We start from the raw sequence: 24,499 nt of genomic DNA, 5'->3' as shown, positions 1-24,499 counted from the left end.
GAGGGAAAGGACAACGAACTAAGCACAAAACGAAGTTAAAAATAATCGAGTTTTCATTCTAAAATTCGTTTTCAATCTAAGAAATTAGATTTCGGAGGGCATTGCCATCAACACCCATTGTTGTAATGTACTCCTATGTTCCCGTAGTTTTTTTTTTTTGCAATTGTGAGCGGCAGCCATTCGTACATCGAATCGGCACAATCATTGGTTCACTGCAGCTCAAAGACCACAAAAACGTGTAGTGAAGTTAGGAGATTCTATATTTCAAGCTTTCGTGACTACAATGATTCATACTCTTAGTTTTTTCGGTAAAGTCACGTAGGTAAAAAAATTGAAATTAAAATTAATAAAATTAATAAAAAATACAATAATTTCAATTAATTTCAAATTTTTTACCTACGTGACTTTACCGAAAAAACTAAGAGTAAGTTAGGAGATGTCCATGTGCTCGGCATTTGAAGGCCTGAAGACGCACCCGCACTTACCAGCATGGTGAAGTCATTATCAATATCAGCCATTGTCTATCCACTGTTAGATGAAGCCCCCCCTCCACCCCCACCCGCTCGCCCCCGCCACCTCCACAGTGACGGATGACAGGTCACGTGCGTGGTCACAACTGTCCCGCGTCATTACATCCTGCCTCGTATTTGCACGCGCTCGCTCGCTCCGTTATATTGTCACATCTGTTTGCATATCGATCGCTCGCATGTTTGTGTTGCATGCATTTTAGCGGGCGGCGGAGGACAAAAAACTATCTCACACGCGCAAGGCGAATTGGGGGACAGCGATAATCGATTCCGCTCGCCCAGGCCCTTCGTGCGACAAAAAAAGACACACACACAGACAAAATCCTACCCGTGTCATTGATGCAACAAAAATTATACTTTTGAGCTGGTGAGCATCTGATGACGTTAAGGGGCTTTAGGCAAATGTCACGGAATTGGCTGAGCCGCATTAAGTCAAATAAAAACACTCAGCCGAAGATTAAAGGCACGGCATGAAATCGCTTTCAGAGCAAGAGGGCTTCGTGACCTCGTTTCGCGTTGTTGCTATTATTTATTTGTAATAATGATAAATCAATATCAATTCATTTTGTATTCGTCTTCCTTTTTCAGAAGGGTCCTGCCAAGTTTTCGCAGTCGAGGTGGGGGGGGGGGGCGCGAGATGAAATTTTCATTATTTATTGTAGTTTACCACGCCGAGCGTATGGTATCTTTTGCAGGAGGGTCCCTGCCATATTTAAAAGTTTTGTTAGTAAAAAAACCAACCACATATTTTTTATTTTAACATGCCTGAGCGCTGAAAGAAAACCCACGCGCAATATGGTGCAATGCTTCATCCCCATACAGATAGAAACAGATGGCGATGAGTCCCCTTGCTGTTCCGCCCTCTCCTGGTGAGCCAACGTACGACTTCTCCTCGACGCCCACGGCAATGCCCCCCCCCCCTCTGGCCCCACCAAAGATTAAAGACAAAGGTCCCCCGTATAGCCTTGAAAGAATGTTGGGGGCAAGTGCTGTTAGCGAGTAGCACCTATGAAGGCCCGCACGGCACACGAGGTATGTAGGTGCACCACCAACGGCCGTCTTTGTCTCCCCAAGTGGCGATGTTGTTGCACACCGTACCAGGTACTCATTTGCGGCTGAGTCGACCTAGGGGGGAGGGCCCAGGACCGGTTAAGGTAATCGTCACTGGTGTTGTCCGTGAGCGGGCATCGAACTCGGGTGGCCGGGTTCGTAGTGCAGTAGCGCTAACCGTTGGACCACCGCTCCCCCGTCGCCCACAGGCCCACCCACCCACCCACCCGCTTCTCAGAGTTGCAATTTGTCCCGAGAGGAACGAGGCCTCGTGCCCTGGCAAAGCCGGCTCGCCTGCCCAGGCCATGTCCCAGCTGACCTTTCACCCACGCGACGTGGCATGAGGGGTGGGGGATAAATACATAAACAATATAAACACCGATTTAAAGCTTTCGTGACTGCAGGGATTCATCTTCTTGGTTCTTTCGGTAAAGTCACGTAGAAGGGAAATAATAAAATAAAAAAAAATAAAATGATTCTCACGCCATTCAGACGGTGTCTTTCCGACAGACCTGTTCTTCACCTGAGGACGGCTACTTGCGTTGTGGCCGAAACGTCGTGAGAATATTTTTTTATGTTTTATTTTTATTATTTTATTATTTCCCTTCCACGTTACTTTACCGAAAGAACCAAGAAGATGAATAAAAACACCTTGAACATGTGATGTCAGCACCCCCTCCCCCCCAAAGACAAAGATCCCCCGTATAGCCTTAACAGATTGTTGGAGCAAGTGCCGTTAGGGAGTACGTATGAAGGTGGGCGCGGCACACGAGGGGGTGGGGGGCCAGCACCACGCCCGGCCGCCTTTGTCTCCCCAGTGGCGGTGCCTACACACGGCGCGCCCCAAGTACTAATTTGAGGCTGAGTCGACCTAGAGGAGGCCCAGGACCGTTACAAAAAATCGTCACCGGTGTTGGCCGTGAGCGGCAATCGAACTCGAGTCTCCGGGTTCGTAACGCAGCCACGCAAACCGCGGCCCTACCGCTCCCCACACACGCACGCACGCAACTATAAGCTACGAAAACGCGACCGTAGATCTCCCTTCGCGATGTACCAGAGGCTACAGGCAGCGGCAGCAACGGCGACTTGGCCTGGCGAGCCTCAATTTGACACCGCGCGCGAGCGTCGACCGCGTGGAAGCCGAGGTGGCGCTCCGGGGTGGCCCGCCCGTGCTGATGATTGTTGTTTCTCGAGCCGCAACGAGAAGAGGAGCGGATGGGGGGAGGGGGGGGGGGCAAGACGTAGGAGGAGGCAAGGGACAGGCGGAGTTGTGAAGTCACTCGCGAGTGTGCGCCTGTTACCTATCGAGGTTATATTGAACATCTTCTTGGTTCTTTCGGTAAAGTCACGTAGAAGGGAAGTAATAAAATAATAAAAATAAAACATAATAAAATAATTCTCACGACGTTTCGGCCACAACGCAAGCAGCCGTCCTCAGGTGAAGACCAGGTGAAGATCAGGTCTGTCGGGGAGACAGCGTCTGAAGACGTCTGAAGACGCTGTCTCCCCGACAGACCTGGTCTTCACCTGAGGACGGCTGCTTGCGTTGTGGCCGAAACGTCGTGAGAATTATTTTATTATGTTTTATTTTTATTATTTTATTATTTCCTTTCTACGTGACTTTACCGAAATTAACCAAGAAGATGAATCCCTGCAGTCACGAAAGCTTTAAATCGAAATATATTGAACTTCTTTCGCACCGTACGTAGCCAACCGCGCCAATCGAAGGTGCGGTGGAAGGACAAATAACAAAAGAACTCAAAGCAGTTTTCAAGAAATAAGTTTTCAATGTGGATTTAAAAGTGCACGGCTCCAGCGGCTTCCTAATACCGTAAGGAAGAGCGTTCCAGACGGCCGCAGAAGCGCGTCAGAGAGCGCGCGATGGAGTGGCCGTCTCTGTTCGAAGGCTCGACAAAAGCCGCTGCGGCGAGGATGACCACCGGAGTGTCGCGTGCTCGTTTCAGCTCCTCGACGAGATCAGCGAGGTATTGTGGTCCATTTGTGCAAATCACTTTGTGTGCGACTTTGTCATCATGGATTCGTTCAGCAACCGAAAGCCAATGCAGCTCGCCGAACACTGGACGGACAAAATAATAATAGTAATTATTATTAAAATGTATACTTGGCATTCCATCCTAGTGTAATAAAGGACTCGACCACGAAGTCTGGCTTGGTGTCCTTTATTCGGTCCTTCCTCGTAACCCACACGGCTGTCCTTTTATTAGACTTCTATACCGACACTGATACTGCTGTTAACTCCGTCACGCCAACAGTTCCTCTGTTGGTCTCCCGTCGTCGTTGTAGCCTTGCTGGCTGTTATCCTCACGCAGCCCCCACTGGCTGTTCTCCCTGCAGTTTCTCCTCTCGTCGCTCTCGTAGCCTCTCTCTCTCCTCTCGTTGCTCTTGTAGCCTTTCCCTCACACACAGCCTCGCCGGCTGTGTTCACTGCGGCTCCCCGACCGCCTTCTCTCCAGCAGCCCCACTGCTGTCTCTCCCTCTCAGGTCCGCTGGCTGTTCCTTTAGCTGGCCACCGCTGGCCGCCGTGCCACCCCTTCTGGCCTTGCCCACGTGGCCTTACTCTGGTCCAGTCTCACTCGTTCTGCCTTCCTCTTCCGGTCTCATCTCTTAAGAACCTTAACCTTGCTCCCACGTCACCTAACTCCACCTCTCCGTGACGTCACATCCGGGAGGTCGCCCGCGCCCGCATTACACCACCCTCCCCCGTGGAGAAAAACCCAGCCGACCTCGGCTGAACAACACCAACAGTAATGCGGGCGAACCCGAGCGTAACACACCAAAGGACAACAAGCATGCAATATAACAGTAAGAACAATCAACACAACTCAACAATCAAATAACGTAGCAGAAGCAGGCAATAAATACACAGTAAGAACAACGCAACATAACAATCAACGAAACGCAAGGGATTTAGAGCGTGTGCGGGTCGCCGGCCCGTCCCGGACGGTCGGCGGCCCATCCGCGGAACGGGAACGTGACTGAGTTTGAGGAGCGACAGGGTGAAATCCCCCTGTCGCTGTTGGAAGTCCACCAACGTCCCGTGTCCCTGAAGGATCAGTCTTGGGCGTGTCCCGCGGATGTGTCTGCAGCGGGGTCGGAAGGGCTGCAGGGCTCAAAGGACCCGGCAGATCTGGCAGGCACCCTCCGAGCAGGGCGCCTCGTCCCCTCCGGTGTCAAGGCCGGCCTGTTTCGGTGGATCCTTGGGCGGCTTGGCCGGTAATGAGGCCTCCTGTTGCGGCGGACCCGGGATGCGGGCCCAGCAGTCCTTTGCGTAGTGGCCCCTCCGTCCGCAGCGGAAACAATCGGCGTCATTGCGCCGAAGCGCAGGCCTTGCATCGCGCCGGCCTCGTATCGGTGGTGCAGCACGAGAGGCCGGTCCACCGCGGCTTGACCATGGCCCCGAGGCGGCCGTCAGCTCCTGAGGGCCCCCCCCATCCGGCACGTATACCGACTTCGTAGGGTCCCATCCCAGAGCGCCACCCTCTGCAACGGGCCCCCCTGTCCACGCCGCAACTTGTTTCCACCGTCGTAGGTTGAATTGCGCATCGAGACATTTCGCCGCCGCCCAGGAGGTGAGCTTCTCATGCCCGCACACCGGCATGGGAATCCCAAGATCCCGCGACAGCTCGAGCATCTTGCCCAAGATGAGAGGCTCGAGCAGGTCAGGTGTTGTATCTGGATACGCGGCCATAGCCAAATCAAGCACCGCACCCCTGTACGCCACAGGCGACTCCTCGGGCGCTCGTTGTCGTTGAGCGAATCGCCGATGCGCGTCGTCAGGTGGCTCGTAGGCGTCGGCCATTTCTTGAAAAACTCCGTATAAAGTCCTCTTCTTCTCGGCCTTAATGGAGCGAAAAAAACGAACAGATTCGTCGTCCAGAAGAGTCGGTAACACTTCTAAGGCCTCAGCATGGGTCCATCTCACAGAACGGACCGCCGCCAAAAATCTGCAGGCGAAAGCGCTCCAGTCGCCCCCAATGGCGAATTCTTTGACCGTGGTGAGATGGCGACTCCGACTCCGCTTTACTCCGCCCTCCGCCGATGGTTCCTCCGGAGGCAAATTCAAAATGGCGTCGAACCGCGGCGTGGTCAAGATGGCGGTTTCCCGCCGCGGAACGCGCAAGATGGCGGCCTCCTGCCGCGTGGCCAATGGCGCCGGGAGTGAAGATACCGTGGCGGCCTGTGGAGCACTCTCCGCTCTCTCCGTCGCCGTCCTTGGGGTGACGAGATGACACAATTGGCCCAGGACATCCTTGAGAGTCTCCAGTTGCTCCGCCACCTGCAGCCATCGCAGATCAGCGTCTGATGTTGTCGGCGGCCCTGACACTGCGGCTACATCTTCAACTCCCGTCCCCGCACTCGTTTCAGCAGGGCACTCCTCCACCACCCCGGCAGGATCCATGTTTGGAGGGAAGTCTTCGTCTTCGGACGAAGAAGCCGATGCTGGCGCTGGAACATTTTTCTTTCTCACTTGTTTCGACATGCCGTTGCACTTCCGACACCAATGTAATAAAGGACTCGACCACGAAGTCTGGCTTGGTGTCCTTTATTCGGTCCTTCCTCGTAACCCACACGGCTGTCCTTTTATTAGACTTCTATACCGACACTGATACTGCTGTTAACTCCGTCACGCCAACAGTTCCTCTGTTGGTCTCCCGTCGTCGTTGTAGCCTTGCTGGCTGTTATCCTCACGCAGCCCCCACTGGCTGTTCTCCCTGCAGTTTCTCCTCTCGTCGCTCTCGTAGCCTCTCTCTCTCCTCTCGTTGCTCTTGTAGCCTTTCCCTCACACACAGCCTCGCCGGCTGTGTTCACTGCGGCTCCCCGACCGCCTTCTCTCCAGCAGCCCCACTGCTGTCTCTCCCTCTCAGGTCCGCTGGCTGTTCCTTTAGCTGGCCACCGCTGGCCGCCGTGCCACCCCTTCTGGCCTTGCCCACGTGGCCTTACTCTGGTCCAGTCTCACTCGTTCTGCCTTCCTCTTCCGGTCTCATCTCTTAAGAACCTTAACCTTGCTCCCACGTCACCTAACTCCACCTCTCCGTGACGTCACATCCGGGAGGTCGCCCGCGCCCGCATTACACTAGGATGCCTGCAGAAACCCGTCACGACACGTGCCAACGAGTTGATGACTGAACCGGAACCTGGGCCTCCCCTAGGTCAATTCAGAGTCCAGAGAGTCGCTCCATCAGTAGGAGCCCCCCGCCCCATCGCCTCCCCCCTATCGCCCCCCCCCCATCGCCCCCCCCCCATCCCCCCCCCCCACTCCTCGGGGTATTTGTGGGGGCGTCAACTCTCGCGGGCGCTGCAATTGGCCACACATTTAAGCAATAATGAGGGGTGTTTTTTTGGTTTAAATCGATAATTTTTAATTTCGGAAGGAAAAACGACGAAAGAAATGGAGCGTTAAATGGGACACTATACGTAAGACGTAGTCTGGCATGTAGATGTATATTTATTCGGATGTATAAAATGGTAGCGCCACGGTGGTGAGATGTTAACTACCTCGCCTGGTGTACAGGAGGTCGTGGGTTCGATCCCGTCCCTGACACTTGCTGTATGTTTGGCATTTGCGTGTCTCTCCCTCTCCCCGTGGTGAGATGTTAACTACCTCGCCTGGTATGAAGGAGGTCGTGGGTTCGATCCCGATCCCGACCCTGACGCCTGCTGCTGTATTTTTGGTGTTTGCGTGCCTCTCTCTCCCTGTGGTGAGATGTTAGCTACCTTACCTGGTGTACAGGAGGTCGTGGGTTCGATCCCGACCCTGACGCCTGATGCTGTATTTTTGGTGTTTGCGTGTCTCTCTCTCCCTGTGGTGAGATTTTAACTACCTCGCCTGGTGTACGGGAGGTCGTGGGTTCGATCCCGACCCTGACGTCTGTATATATGGAGTTTGCATGTTCTCCCCGTGGTCGCGTGGATTTTTCCTCGGGTCCACCGGTTTTCCCTCCACATTTAGAAACGTGCATTTAGAGTATTTGGCTGCTCTAAATTCCCACGTGATGATAAGCCATTTCGTTGAGATGTCATTTGTGGCCAGGTTGCTTCTGAAAAAGAGCTGTATAGCTCAGTGAGCCTAAACCTGGTGACGTAAAAAAAATATTTTGTACATACTTATGAAGCTGATAATGCAGTGCACGGTATATTTAAGCCCCGTTATTTGCTCGTAAGTGTTTATTTAACCGGGTTAGAACAACTGCCGTTTGACCAAATCACACGGGATTCGTCCGGTCCCGTCGAATGTTGAATGCTAAGCAGGTGTTTAGCCTGGATAGATGGGCGACTGGTCCATGCATGCACAGGTGCTATAGGCAGCTGCTTGGCTACGTTGTGGACAGCACAGAGCCGTGCAGCAAAATCCACTGTTGTAGTGTATATGTATGTTCCCATGTCTATTCTCCCTGCCTGCACCAACCTGCAACGACTTGGCATTGTGAAGTATGGTCAAACAATCCACGTGACCTGCACAGCGTGGCGGGGCCCTCATCCACCAGTGGATTGAGAAGCGGGCTGTGGATGTTTACGGGAAATAATCCCCGTTAAGCTTAACAATTCTTTGTCAAGAGGGGTCCTCGAAAGTTCAGTTCTCAGTGGGAGTCTTGTCACGGCAGTGAATTATACACGTGTTTTTTTTTTCCACTGCCACAACCAAGCCGTGCCAGGGGCCTTGCTGAGCCAGCCCTGCATGGTACGGCTCAGTAGGCGCCAGAGTTGTTTTTCTTTCCCACTGCAGAAGTCGAGCCGAGCCGTGCCGCTTGTGACGTCACACGCAATGGACGAGTCGAGGACGCGTCTACGATGATGCACACGACGAATATGATTGACCCCATCTCTCTCTGTCCGTGCTTTGGCACCGAGCCTGATTCGGATGTCTTCTCGTGAGGCCAGCGTTCCACGGTTTGGTTCCGGCTCAACTCGATAGATAGCCAGTGAGGGGGGGGGGGGGGGCTTGCGCTGATTCGGCTCGACTGTGCTAGAAGGAGCAAATGGACGTACTGGCGTCACACCAGTGGAGCATAACACACCGGTCCTCATAAAACAGTATAAAATAAATTTCGATTTAAAGCTTTCGTGACTGCAGGGATTCATCTTCTTTGTTCTTTCGGTAAAGTCACGTAGAATGGAAATAATAAAATAATATTTTTTATAACTTTTTTATTTCCATTCTACGTAACTTTACCGAAAGAACCAAGTATAAAATAAATCAGCAAATCTGTTTATCAGCCTTGATTTGACCCTGTCGCCAAGTTGGACCAGATTCGAAGGTTTATTCAGTCTACTGAGACTTGCTAAAAAATATATAAAAATGTCAATATTGACTGCTGATTTGGGTCCCGATGAATCCAGAAACACGCCCGACCAAGTCTCGAGCACGAGTCAAACCTTGCCGTTTGGAACACAGCGCCAGCCAATCGCCGTGAGGGCTGGGTGCTGCTGCTATACAGCAACAGACTGTCAATCCTTCGTGGTCAGCCGCTCACACATTACACGTTCGCCTTTCGACTGCTTCGACATTACGAGAATTGACTGACGCAGCACCACCACCACCCCCCCCCCCCGCAAGATTTTCTGACCGGGGTTTGCGAATCGCGGTAAAATAAACAATGATTGCGGCAAAAGTTTTGCGTTTTTTCATATTTCTACCACGCACCACTGCGGTGTAACGCCAGTAACCTGCAAATGCATCGGGTACTCGGCCAATCATCCATTTAATAGATAATAATAATCACAATAGTAATTAAATTTCGATTTAAAGCTTTCGTGACTGCAGGGATTCATCTTTTTGGTTATTTCGGTAAAGTCACGTAGAAGGGAAGTAATAAAATAATTAAAATAAAACATAATAAAATAATTCTCACGACGTTTCGGCCACAACGCAAGCAGCCGTCCTCAGGTGATTTGCACCCCTTTGAAAAAGCAGCTGCTACTGGACGAATGTGTCCACACGTCGTGTAGGTCATGGGGGGGGGGTGTGGGGGTTCTGGCCATACTTCACTCCGCTGGTCAGTGCGGGTTGGTGAAGTGGAGCAGCGCAGGGCAAGTTCAGACGCGACTCGCCAACGATGTTAGACGTGCCTAGAGTCGAACTCGGGTGGCCGGTTTCAACGGCACAGTGCGCTAACCCCTGCGCCACCGCTCCCCCATCGTACCCCGAGGGTTGACAACGAGAACGCACCGCTGTGTGGGAAGTCGTCTGTGGTTGGATTGTTAATTTTAACCGGCACGTGCCATGGTAATGTGGCATTTCCACCACGGGCTCACTTAGTATTCCTGCAACATAGGAGTAACCAATGCAGGAGTAAGTACATCATCGGCATCATCAGCCACGTTCTCTATTCACTGCTGATATAATAAAGGATTCATACCAAAAACAACATCGGCTCTCCGATGTTGTCACCAAGGCAACTGCTTAGTCATATCCCTTATTTGGCGAAAGTGGCCAAATTTTTTCATTACACGTGTAATTGTTTGTCTGCCTGGTTATTTATTTTCATCTTCCCATCCATTACAGAGCCATCGATTTTGGGCCATCGCTTAGCCATCCGAAACAACATTCCGCGGTGATGTTTGGCTAGGGAAACCTCATCAAACACTAATCTCTTGGGTTTTTTTTTATGGAGAATGACTTTGTCTAAGGACACCCCATCAGTTCACTGGTCTGCCAGCCTATTATCTACAGACTCCGTCAGACACTGGTCTGTCTATTGTCTGTAGACCCCAGCATGGTTGATTATAATCGTTAGTTGTTTTATATTTACGGAATTATTGATATAAAGCAGCACCTGTTGGATTTTGCTTGCTCGCTGCTGTCAGTGGTCAAGCACGGAAGGTTTCCTGGCCGACACTTTCAGCACAAGTGCCGGATTAATATTAATAATCACAACAATAATCAGTAATAATGATGTCAACTTGGGATGCACGGCACAACGTTTGGTCGTTCTCGTAGAGGCATGAGGAGAAACAACAGAAAGGCAGCCGTGCGGTGACCCCGTGCCAAAAATTGTCGAAGCTCTGCGGCCCGATGTATATAAAGGTGTTACCAGCCGATTAATTAGTGTTTACATGTGGGAGAAACCGCGACTACCCGGAGATAACCCACGCGTGCGAGGGAGAAACGCTTTATACCGTAAAAACGGAACAGGTGGAGTCCAGTCTACTGGCGAGACAAGGTAGGGCACCTCCTCGACCCCCACGGGAAAGGTGTTTCACACGATTCGTGCGGTGATCCACGACCGCTCGCTGCCTGCGCAGTGCTGGATGGCAGGCGTGCGCGGTCACCACCACCACCCGGCTAATTCTGAGAAAACATCTCCCACCGCGAGAAATAAATTGAGGGAATGCTATGTGCAAAATCACAAATCTCATCTCTCATTTCTCTTAAGTCATCCTTGCTTTGATTTACTTGCAGGCGACTTTTAATGTTACATGGTTGTGCAGGGCATTCGAATTTTTTCCCGAGAGGGCTTAACCATTTATTTTATTAAATACAAGAATCGCAAGTGGCATTGAGCAGGACACATCGCGAGGAGGGATGATTGCCAGTTGTCGAGACCAGCGGCGGATGGGCAGTCTAGCAGGAAGGAACGCGCCTACAGAGAGCACCTCCTCAGCGGAGACGGAGCGATGAGAGTGAAATGGCTCTGGATTCAAAAGTCAGGTTAACTTTATTTGTTCTCAATCTAAGAAATTAGATTGCGGAGGGCATTGGCATCGACACCCACTGTTGTTAATGGATCCACCTGACGAATCGCGACACACGAAGCAAAGATCCCCCTGTAGCCTGCATAGACTGTTGGGGCAAGTGCTGTGAGCGAGCACACTCCCCATACCTTCACACGCACATACACGAACGTTCTCGAGCACACGCGCGCACACGCACGCGCTCAAGGCTCTGCACAAAGACGTCAGTCGTACTCGCAGTGAGTGAAAATGAAATAACGTCAATTTCCCGGTGCACCATTTTTCGAACAGAAGCACTCCAGAGGACATTGAGGGAAGGAATAACATGTAAATTTGACGATGAAAAATCTAATCGCCCTACTTGAACATCGGCAGTGTTTGGCGAGGGTTATAGCGGCCCGGCTAAATTGCCTCTCCGACTGCACACAAAGTAAACACGTGAATACGTCAAATACGACACACACATGGACATACATTGTGACTTTCCCATCGTAATTGTGATGCTGCATTGGCTGTAAATGTGGAATTTCCACCAAGGCAACATCACTTTTCTCCTCCCAGTTGGGAAATTGGCGCTTTGTAACGAGATAGCAAAAAATGCGATGCTATTGTGACACTCCTGCAGTGAGCAGTGCACCACGCTGTGACAGGGAACGGCCGTGGAACGATGACGTCAACTATGAATCATCGAGGACCCATGTCTGAAAGCAATGGTTCTTAACCTTTACTGAATCCTTGCTCCCCTTTGGTTACTCAATCGTTAAAACACGAATAATGTCAATAAATATGGAGGTTTGATGAAACAGAGTAGTTGTGCTTACGTGCCAGTGCTTCATTTGTGTTTCGATTATTTACTTTCTAACAAATAAACCCGTAAAAACAAAGTTTTTCACTCTAAATCCTTTATATGCGTGGCGGCTAGAGTCCTCTCGTCCTCTGGCTTGAGATGGCTGCAATCTATGGGTCAGATGATTGTCTGCCAGTATTAAGCAATTGGTAATTAAATATTTAATTTGTTTTCCCTAAACAGTGTAAAATTTTGGAAAAAAATTTCACGAAAATTAATTGTCACGCACAACGAGTCTGTGTGGAAAATGTCAGCTCGATTGGATCACGGGAAGTGTGTTAAAAAACGAGCGAAAGATTTGCACGGTCCTAGGCAAGCAAGCGAACTTAATATAAAGGATTTAAAAATATATTCGCCTGTGGAGGACGCGGGGATCGATCCCGCGACCTTTGGCATGGGAAGCGAGGGCGCTACGAACTGCGCTACTCCGCCACGGCCTGTGGAGGGGTTACGCTCTGGGCTCTTATACTGTGACGTTCAGCCAAAGCCATGAATGCGTTCTATTTGAATATATGTAAAATAAAACAAATTTGCCTAAAAAGTGTAAAATTTTGGGAATTTTTTTTTACGAACAATAATTGTCTGGCACAACGAGTCTGTGTGGAAAAGGTCAGCTCGATTGGATCACGGGAAGTGGGTTAAAAAACGACCGAAAGATTTGCACGGTCCTAAGCAAGCAATCAAGCACGCACGCAAGCAAGCAAGCAAGCACGCGAACTTAATATAAAGGATTTAAAAAAATCTGACCATGTCCCACACCCCCCGAAAGGGCATCTCGCACCCCCAACGGGTGCGTGCACCCCAGGTGCAGAGCCACTGTCTTGAAGGGAGGGTCGTCGCTTGTAACAATGTGGCGGTTCACCGACATCGATTCAAGCGAGCCTGACTCTGCCAATGAGACACTGTGTGTCAAAACCCGTCCCGAGATTTGCTTTGCATTGAATCTATTGTAACAAAATGGCGCGCTCCCAAACGACTGCGTGGCCAATGGTGTACGACTCAACGTTCCCGTGCCCTGGGCTCCCCAGCAAGTGGACTTAACTCGTCATCTGTTACGGGGATAGAGCGTTGCCCCCTCGCGTGCGTGAGTTTTCTCTGGGTGTTTCAATTTACCCCACGTTTTGCATGAACACTGAAGCGTTCGTGTGACTCTCCTGGATAAATACAATTTTGTATTTACAATTTTTTTGTTGCTGCATCATTATTATGATCTCGCCCAAAAGAAACAATTTGTCAATTACGAAAGACATGAGGACCACAATGCACGTGTGCAGGAAATGCCTGTGGCTTTCCGCATCATTCACAAAAAAGGCTGAGCGACGTGTATTGACGTGTTTGTTTTTTTTAAACAAACTTTTTTGCGCACTTCTCAGCTCGTTATCAATGCCCTTGCCTCTTCTGACCCGCGCGTCGATTGCGGGCGATGCACACTGAACAATGGCGCGTTCTAAAATCCCAAATCGTGTTCGTCGCGTTCTTTGAGTGGAGTGGGTGTTTTTTCTTTGTTGATGAACGGCGGTCGCCGATCGCGTCCTCCGTTGTGTGCGCCTGAAACTGGCGCCTAGCAGATGTGTTTATGTGCGTGCGTGTGTTGAACTTCTTACGCGCCGTACGTGGCCAACCGCGCTAATCGGAGTTGATGCCATGGCCGTCAATTGCACGTGGACTACATGTAACCATTCAAAGTCAAAGTGAACTCCTCCTCGGATGAGCGTTCAAGCTCTGCTCTCACCTTCCCCCCTCTTTACAGCCTTGAGAACGGCGGTGGAAATTCCACATTCCTCTGGCAGGGGCGAGTTTATCCCATAGGACAACCGCAGATGACTTCCCCACAGAGTGCTTAACTATGTTTATCGTCCCCCTCCACCCCCCCCCCACCCCCCGGAGAGACTGTGGATTGAGTCAACCCCCCAACCAGGATTTGAACTCGCATGCCTTCTTTGTGTAATATCTTCAATTATGGCGGGAGACGAGTTGACGGGGCAGCACTCTTTATTCACAACGGTTGCACACGTAACAGTCCCAACCAAAATAACACCTATGTCACACGTGCCTGACTCGGCCACGTACTCCGTCTTTCCCGTGGGGTATGCGCACCTATCTCTGCCTCGACTCAGGCTCTCCGGCTACGCTCTCCCCACGGGAAGCTATCAGACCCCTACACACACCCGGCTCGGGTCGTACTCCGTCTCTCCCGTAGGGCTACGCGTGCCTACCTCTGCCTCGACTCAGGCTCTCCGGCTACGCTCTCCCATAGGGGAGCTATCAGACCCCTCTTGTCAGACTACGGGTCTCGACCACTGCGCTACACAGCCCGAGCCCTTACAAGGGCGTCGGACCGTGAATCCCAAGGCCTCGCCTCTGAGCCTCTCAGAACCCCGGCCCTTACAAGGGCAGCGGGGCTAGGGGTCCCAGGGTCTATCTCTTCCTCCGTCTTCTGTCTTCACTGGTTACCCACTCCCCGAGCGCTCGCGCGCACCGCCTTTTATAGTCCTCCGCTCCCGAGGAGACGGAGCCTATGCGGACCGCGATGTGAGCACCCACCCTATTTGACCAATCACCACGCGCTGCCACACGATCCCTTTTCCCAGCTTGTGTCAGCGCACACAACCAATCACCACGCGCTGCCACACGATCCATCACTGTCAGCGCGCGTCACCACTACACAGCCAATCACCACGCGCTGCCACACGATCCCTCCTGCCAGCGCGTATCACCACTACATTTGCATTGCGAGTCGCCTTGCTCTATACCATTGCAACAGCTGGCCGGATAGTCAATGTTAGCTACCTCGGGGCGCCGCGGTGGCGAGACGTGAATTGCCTCGCTTGCTATACAGGAGGTCGTGGGTTCAATCCCGACCCTGACGCCTGCTGTATATTTGGAATTTTGCGTGTCTCTCTCTCCGTGGTCGTGTGGATTTTTCTCCAGGTCCTCCGGTTTTCCCCTCCACATTTAGAATCAACGTCACGCGTTTAGAGTATTTTGCTACTGCTATACATTTCCACATGATGACAAGTAACTTCGTTGAACCATCATCTGTGGCCAGGTCGCTTCTAATAAAGAGCTCAATGGGCCTTCCCTGGTCAAACATCTTTTTGTTACGTTTAGTTTTTTTGTTTTATCGTCGAGTTTTTGCAGTGCCACCTTTGCAGGGCTATGGTTGTGTAGTGTAATAGCGCCGCCTGGTGGCCAGCAGCGGCAACTGTAGTGTACACGCGGGTGAGCATATACGCGGGTGTGTCGGCAGGGCGGAGAAAGTGGGGCAAGGGTCATGGAGGACCCCATCTGGAAGCCCCTGGAACCCGCTAGCGGAGAGCGGGAGCTCGTGGATGCCGGTTCTGGGAAGTGGACTCGTCTTGTTGACGCTGTCGTCTTCGCAGCCTTCGTTGCTGCCGTCTTCACTAGATATTGCGCGGCCGGAGAGTTATATTCTTTGGGTCTTTCGGTAAAGTCACTTAGATCGGTTCAAGAAAATAGCAAAAAACTACGACGTTTCGATCGCAACACAAGCGATCGTCATCAAAACGTTTTTCCTGATGACGACCGCTTGTGTTGCGATCGAAACGTCCTAGTTTTTTTGTGGTATTTTCTTTGAATCTATCTACGTGATTTTACCGAAAGACCCAAAGAATATGAATTCCTGCAGTCGCAAAAGCTTGAAGTCAAGGCCGGATAGTTGTTGGCTGTCTCGGCCGGCGCTGTCGGTGCTACACGGTCAGGGTTGAGTTCAGGGCTAGGCTAGACGACTAAGGAGATCGAGAGGACGGACTTGTGAACCTGAAGGTGTAAATAAAGAAGGTGCTCCTGAAAAACCTTGTTTCCCACTCCGCTGACACTACAGTTGTAATGCAACATCCACACGCCAACATCATTGTCACTGATTTTGTTGTCATTGTTGCCTGATTTGTCATTCGCCGCTTCTTGTCTCTCAGTCTTGCGAGAGAGGGGTGGTGGTGGGAGAGATGGGGGAGGGAGAGAGAAGGAGGCCGATTGAAGCGACTTCCAGAAGTCACTCTGTGAACGTCATCGTCGTCTCGCGAGGGGTCGTTTCCTGGCACGTGACGATCGAGCCCCCCCCCCCCCCGCCACCCCCTAACCAGGCCGAAGGGAGCTTGAGGAGGAAGCGAGGTTTTTCTCATCTTGAGAGAGGACGTCAATAACAGCGGCAATTGGAGACTAATTGGTGATAAAATCCACAATTCTTTTTTTTTCTTTTTTAAGATGATGACGCTGCGACAGCACAACACCTAAAAATAGGAGGCCGTTTCCTCGGCTTCGTGGAGCCCAAAAGTGGAAATCTTAAAATATCCACGGTTTAATTGTAACCAGCAAACAAAAGAAAGAGAAGACATTTAAAAAAAAAATCTTCCCCCTTAAAATAATAAAGATCCATTTACTAATTATGGGTACCCACACGTGTCTGCGTTGCAAACAGCCTAACGAATCTCAGTGGGCTGTTGTCACCCGCTTTAAATAAATGTAATTACTTTATTTACCTTACCTTCTTGGGACATTTGAAAGGTCACCAGACAATTATTTATGATTATTATGGTTGTGAGATCCGTTCTATTCACAACCCATTCGTTCCATCCACTGCTGTACGATGGCTTTCCCTACGGCCACGCCAGTTGTTTGAAGATACTTCACCATGCTGGGCAGTGTACATTGATTGAAGAGGTGGGGGGGGGAGATGCTCAGGACCCAGGGTGGGATGGAGCTCAGGTAAACAAACTCGGGTCACTGACTCGATTTCATCTCTCATTGAGTGTTGAGTTTATTTATTTCTTAACACGGGAACTCCGTGGTTCGTGAGCACAGCAGCAAGAACGAAGCAAAAAAAAAACCATCGACATTGCCAAGAACGACAACAGCAGGGTCCTTAAGAATTATTTGCACAACAAACAAACCGGGCATTTACCGGTCGTAAACAAAACAAAAACGCACGCAAATAAAACAACTTAAAAACTGCGCAAACGTAACGTGACATCTGTGAAAACTCCTGGACATCTGTGAAACAGAGCTTCATAGCTCATGGGATTCCTCCGGTATAAATAGAGATTCAGATTCTGACTATACGATTAGCCCGCAAAAAAGTGGGCCTACACAATTAGACGCGATCACAAACGTATTGATGCCCACTGTTTGCACGCGACGGCCAGGAATCGAACTCAGGTATACCAGGGTCATGACGCACCGAGCCAATTACTTAACCCCTATCTCACGAGGCAGCTTTATATAATGTCAGTGCAAAATGAGATTCTAACTCTTTGTACGGTTTTGACTCTCTTTTTTCTCTCTCTCTCTCTCCGTCAATGGCCAATGATATCGCAGACGTAGTGCCAAGAGATCGGTGGTTGAGCCCCAAGTTAAATTGGAGTTGTAATATGCGTAGAATTGTATTGCACTTCCTCATTTTTCACGCGAAAAAACTTTAAATTGAAGTTTTTACCCAGCGCTGGGTGCCCTATGTCACCGAATGATAAATCCCGTGTCTACCGCAATACAGCGTAGGAAAGGTTATTTTAGCGTTTTAGACATGACAACGTGGGTGGGTGATTTATGGCCACATGGGTTCAATTCCTGCCAGTGATGAAGAATATCACTTTTTTTTCTTGGGGGGGATGGGGGGGAGATGCATTGATTAATCAAGCGGAGGAAGAAAGCGGAGATGGCATTGGTTCGCGAAACTGGACGGTCCAAAGGTGGTCCGCGATTCGATGCGAAACAACGGGGCAAGTTGATTGTTATGAATAATAAACATCTCCCACCGCCTCTGTGTACCCAGCAGCAGTGTGAATGAGATCACCACGGTTAGTTGATCAGCAGGTTTTTGTGTGCTGGTGGTGGTGGTGGGGTAAAGCGTGGGTACTCCCATCTCTTCAAAGACGTTTTTTTGGCCAGCGTGATAGAGTAGGTCAAATACCCTCGAAAGTGTGTCTCTCTCTAGAGGAGTTCTTTCTGCCAGCAGTGGTGGCGAGCAAGACATTTCACGGCTGCACCTTTATCGCCGTCTCGCAGAGAGTACGCGTGGGTGATGTAGTATGGGTATTGAGTGCGCTGCGATCTAGGTCACATGGGTTCAAGTCCTGGCAACGATGAAGGACAAAGCCCTGGTAATAAATGAAGGGCATTTATTTTTTCGTAAAACTGTTCGATGTGTTTATGTGCTGCCCTGCACCAATGCTCCACTCCTTGTTGATGTTATAGATGAAGGCGCAGCCGTGCCCATCATTATTTGCTCGTGCAACTGCTGACAGAAGAGAGCACCTGGAGGGCACTTGGCCTACTCATCCACGCCGGTCATACACGCGTTGCAAGGTGGAAGTATCCCACACTTTACCCCACCCCACATGCGACCTGCCGATCACAGACGAACCTTGGTGTAACCCACGCACACGGCTGGGTGGACAGGAGGGGGGTGGGGCCGTGCCGGGAGGTTGAACCGGTGACCTTTGGAGAGCAATTCCAGAGTACTAACCGCGATACAATGGCAGCTGTATGCAAGCACAAATGAACATCAATATGAAACTATTTTAAACTATAATTTTTTTTATTTCCATTCTACGTGACTTTACAGAAAGAACCAAGAAGATGAATCCCTGCAGTCACGAAGGCTTTAAATCGAAATTGAATAAATCCTGCTTTGTTTCGGTCTTAAATAGAGGGATACATGTGTAATAAACCTTCTTGAGACGGCTTCCGGAATCTGTCCTTTTTATTTTCAACTTCCACAGTTACACTTTACACACTCCCTGTTGCTGGCAGACAACGGAGAGAGGGCACACTTCCCGCCAAGTCCCCACCGCGCACGTAGCACCCAGAGCCCCCGTACGCGCGTGACTCCCGCTCTTCTCGTTCCCAAGTCTGCTCACGACTGCTCTCTCTCTCTCTCTTAATCCCTTCGTCACGTGGTACCCCCCAGCCAATCCTCCATAGACAGCGTTGACCGTTCCCGATGGTTCCCTGTCAATCCCGGGACCACGCCTCTGATCCGGCTCCCCATTAGCTGAGGCCCCGATTGACCAGGCCAATCACCCCTGCTAACATGCCGTGATCACGCCGAGGCCATGCTCCCTGGCTCATCCCTTATTGGCTACAAAGCAGGACCGGCAAGCCAATCCCCACGTGAACCCTCTATGGCTGTTATTACACGTGTGATAAGTCACTCGTGAGCCAATCAGGGGCGAAGACCAGGGGGGCATGGTTAATGTATTATTGGTTTGGTTACTCACAGTTAATCGACATACATAATGTATGCACATCACGCGTGTATATTATGCATACGCATTATGCACGCGCACTATGCATGTACATTCTTACGGGTATTTTTGGGGTGCAAAAATGTTGAACTTCCTTCGCTCCGTGGATGCCTGCGCTGCACGTGACTGCCTGCGATCCAGGGCTGTCGCAGCAGCAGCAGCAGCAGTGAGGGTTGGTGGATGGAGCCAGAAGGCAGTACAGCAAAGTGTGTGGACTAATCTCCATCTGTTCCGTCTCACTTCTTGTGGGTGTCGAGAAGGTGCCATACCAGGGCTCTGCCTGAAGAAGGCGGTACAGAAAAGTGTGTGGACTAATCTCCATCTGTTCCGTTTCCATTCCTGTTGGTGTGACATGGACAGGCCTTCATCCAGCAGTGGATTGACAATAGGTTGAAAATGTGCATTCACATTTAGTTTTTTTATATTTTATTCAAATCGCAAAGTCTTACACCGAAATCATCATGTCGAACATTTGGTGTGTTGCCATACAATGGGGGGGGCAGGGGGTGGGCGTGACGTTGCACAGACACACAGCGGCGAGTGTGTCATTCTCTCCCTGCTAATTCCACTTGTTTATCGCTCTGGAACGCGACGCAACAACAACAACAGCAAAGTAAATTTGCTTTCCTTAACACGAGACGACAATCTGCAGCCGCTCATTTGAATGGTTATGGGTTTTTCTTATTTTAAACGCGAGGTCTGTCTGCTTTTTTGGAAGCGGCGAGCGGCGCGATCCATAATAATTACGGCTGTGAGCTTCCCGGCACGGACATCAACGACTCCTCTTCATTCGCAAATCAGCCACTTGGCAGCAGAGACGCTGTCACAGCTGTAGCCTTCGCGTGGGGCACGGAGGCGCGGGGGGCCACGGCGCCTCGCGTGGAATAACACAGCCGCTGAACAACAACAATAACAACAAGCGATATTAAAGGAATTTAAGGAAAATCTATAAAAGCGCGGAACGACAAATGGAAACTGATAACGGATATTTAAAAAAAATTACTTGATTTAAAGCCGTAACAAATAAAAACCCTGAACAACAAAAAATTGATTAAAACCCTTGACAAATTAAACGCATGACAAGAACAACAAGAACAACAACACTCCGAATACAACTGTGGTGGCCGGGTTCGATCTCCTGGCGTGGCAGCTTAAATAACGGGTGCAAGTTTATTACATTACCCCCTACCCCTCCACATCCCACATCATGAATGGGTTAACAGGTCCCGTGTTGGTGGGTAGGTTGAAGTGTGGGTAACTCCAACCCCTGCCGAGGCGTCAGGCCTGCGTAGACGAACAGGCCAAAAAAATTGGCGCCGCGGTGGCTAGGAGATGTTAACTCCCTCGCCTGGTATGCAGGAGGTCGTGGGTTCGATCCCGACCCTGACGCCTGCTGCTGTATATTTGGAGTTTGCGGTGTCTCTCTTCCCGTGGTCGCATGGATTTTTCTCTGGTTCCTCCGGTCTTTCCGTCCACATGTAGAATCAACATCACGTGTTTAGAGTCTCTGGCTGCCATACATGACCACGTGACGATAAGCCACTTCGTTTGAGCTATCATTTGTGGCCGGGTCGCTTCTGAAAAAGAGCTACGGAGTAGCTCAGATGAGCCTTACCTGGTGAGATAAAAATAAAAGCATTCTAGATTAGAAGCTTTCGTGACTGCAAGGATTCATATTCTTGTGTTTTTTCGGTCTAGTCACGTAGGTAAAAAAATGTAATTAATAAAAGTAAAATAAAAATAAATTATTTGTATTTTACTTTAAAATAAAATAAATTATTTTTATTTACTTTTATTAATTTTTATTAATAAAAGTTAAACAAAGATAAATTATTTTTATTTTACTTTTATTAATTAAATTTTTTTACCTACGTGATTTTACCGAAAAAGCCCAGGAAAAAAAAAGCATGTTTTAAAAATACCATCTCGAGCGAGTGCCTCTCTAAGAAGCCCCCTCCCCTCTCTCTCGATGAGTTCCCCGGCCGGCAGAGACACGCGAGAGAGCAATCGCGAAGTCGTGGCAACAAAAGTGTCCCCGAGGGGAGCCTCCTCCTCCTCTTCCCCGTGTAACATTCCGTACCCCGGCAGCGTAACGAGCCTGGGGGGGCAGGGGGTGCCTTGCCCCCCCCCCTCCCTGGCCACCACCCCTCCCCCTCTTGTGGTCGAAGCTACGAGTTGGGACCCCCATGACAGCCATCACGAGAGGCGTGTTTTGAACAACAGTTGTAAAAGAACAACAACAACAACAACACTTATTTCAAACGCGGATTCGATGTTTGATTTTTTTGGAAATGTGTGCATTTACGTGCTACGTTTTTATTTCGATTTCATTAGAGCAGCAACGCGCTTGGCTTCTGCAAATTGGGCATCGCTCGTTTGTTTATGCGTCATCGTCGTTGTTGTCATCATCATCGTTGTTGTTGTCATCATCGTCGTCGCTGTCGTCATCATCATCATCATTATCGTCGTCGTCATCATCATCATCGTTGTTGTTGTCATCATCGTCGTCGCTGTCGTCATCATCATCATCGTCGTCGTCATCATCGTCGTTGTCGTCATCATCGTCATTGTTGTCGTCATCATCATCGTTGTTGTTGTCATCATCATCGTCGTCGCTGTCGTCATCATCATCATCATCATCGTCGTCGTCATCATCATCATCGTTGTTGTTGTCATCATCGTCGTCGCTGTCGTCATCATCATCATCATCGTCGTCGTCATCATCATCATCGTCGTTGTCGTCATCATCGTCGTCGTCGCAGAGTAACCAGCAATGGCGGCTCCTGCAAAATCTCTCAGGGGGGGCAAATGTCTGGATGATTGATAAGGATAAGGTCCACCCATGCAATGGATAAATTAACAGCGTAAGCATGTAAAGGCAACTTCACTTCTTTAATATTATTGAAAAATAAAGTGACTCTTACAATACATCTTGTTTGTTTCTATACTCACTATTATTACAATCCACTCGGTTTCTTTTATTAAAGATTCCACTAGGTGGCGACAAATAATATTTTTGACTGAAACGTGCTTACGTATGATGACGTAAGGTAGGGGTGTTGGGGTGGTTGTGTTAGGGTGGTGGTGGTTGGGGTGGGGGGGGTTGGGGTGGTGTGGTGGTGGTTGGGGTGGTGGTTGGGGTGGGGGGGTTGGGGTGGTGGTGGCTGGGGTGGGGGGGTGGTGGTTGGGTTGGGGGGGGGGGGGGCTCTACCTCGTTGGTGGTCCAGGCCGAGTGGCTCACCAAAGGGGCGGCCCGAGACATCGTTCGTTGAACTCGCTCCCGAACAAATACAAAGGTCCCCCCTCCCCGTGTAGCCTCAACAGACTGTTTGGGACAAGTGCTGTTAGCGAGCACCTATGAAGGCCGCAACGGTACACGAGGGGGTGGGTGGCCAGCACCACGCCCGACCGCCTTTGTCTCCCTAGTGGCGATGTTTACACACCGCACCAGGTACTCATTTGAGGCTGAGTCGACCTAGGGGAGGCCCAGGACCGGTTCAAATAATCGTCACTGGTGTTGGCCGTTAGCGGGAATCGAACCCGGGTCGCCAGGTTCATAGCGCAGCGCGCTAACTGCTACGCTACCACTCCCCACGCCCGAACACACAGACACACACACGCGCGCTCGCTCATGCATTGAGATTGCAGGTGGTGGGAGCGGGGGGGGTAGATGGTGGGGGTGGGGGGGGGCTGCGCTCCTTGATGTGGGCAAAGCTGCGGGGGGGGGGGGGGGTCGTGGAAGTGTAAAACGAAAGCTCGCTCGAGATGGTATAATACTCTAACCGTGCGTTGATGCCGCATTACACTTACACGCAACATCGCCAAGCAAAATCCATGAGTTTTAAAAACGGCGGCAGTAATGCCACTTCAAAAGGGGTGAATTATATGTATATTTGATTTTCCCAGGTAAGGCCCACTGAGCTCTTAAGCTCTTTTTCAGAAGCAACTTGGCTGTCACGAATGTCAAAAAAATAAGTCCAACGTCTCGCTTCCACCTGCTGGGAGATTGGCATTCTGTTTCTTCATGAACTGATCTGGGAAGGGCACTTTTTCACCATTTGAAGCTTTCGTGACTGCAAGTATTCATATTCTTAGGTTTTTTTCGTTAAAGTCACGTAGGTAAAAAATTAAAATTAATAAAAGTAAAATAAAAAAAATCACGACGTTTCGGAGGCAACAGAAGCTTCCGTCTTCAGGTGGAACCGTCACAGCACGCTCGCTGTATCAAGTAATTTAATTTTTTTACTTACGTGACTTTACCGAAAAAAACCTAAGAATATGAGCACTTGGTGTCATATCTCGTGAGTGAAATGCGTGTCGTCCACCCTCCTCCACCCGACACAACCAATGAGCGGCCGCTTGTCAACGCTGTGTGATGATGGCAATGAACGGTAGTTACTGGTGAGAATTGTTAGTGTGGTTAAATGTGGTGATGATGATGATGTTGGTTATAAAGGCGATGATGAGGAAATGATGTTAGTGGATGATAATGGTACAAAGAAATCGATTATTGCGTTTAGTTTGTTGTCCTTCCCCGCACCTCCGATGAGTACGGCTGGCTACGAAGAGTGCGAAAGAAGATCAACGTACATACATACGTAATAATGATGAATTGATTAATCAGGTAATGATGATGCATTGATGATTCAGTTGATGATGATGATGATGGCAGTTCCTTCATGAGCATTTTTTTTCTGAAACGTCGAACGTCGTGTGAATTCCGTTCCAGAAGAAGCTCCCAGCACGTGGAACGGAACGTCGGACATCGTGCCGAACGACCCGCGGGGACACACAGGAGAGCCGTGTGGCACGGCCACAAGCTCCTCGCAGCCGGCCTTTTTATTTATTTGGAGTCGCAATTACCGCAATGGATTTCACGTTCAATTTGTTTTCATTTTACTCCGATAAATGACGTTTATTGAAACACCAGTTGTCTTGAATGTGTATAGTAGGATGGATAAAACATAACAAATGTACCACGTGCGTCCAACAACAATCTTAGCCCGCTCGCTAACAGGATGAAAATACTCCTTTTATATATATGGGCTTTTTTTGTTCGTCCAATAATGTTTCTTGGCATTTACATTCTTCACCGGGCGGATACCCCTCGCTCTGCTCCG

This window comes from Lethenteron reissneri, chromosome 40 (genome assembly GCF_015708825.2).
Source record: "Lethenteron reissneri isolate LAM-NWPU_2019-01 chromosome 40, ASM1570882v1, whole genome shotgun sequence".
NCBI classification, from domain to species: Eukaryota; Metazoa; Chordata; class Hyperoartia; order Petromyzontiformes; family Petromyzontidae; genus Lethenteron; species Lethenteron reissneri.
The sequence above is the reverse complement of the archived record's forward strand: the minus strand, read 5'-3'. Positions refer to the sequence as shown.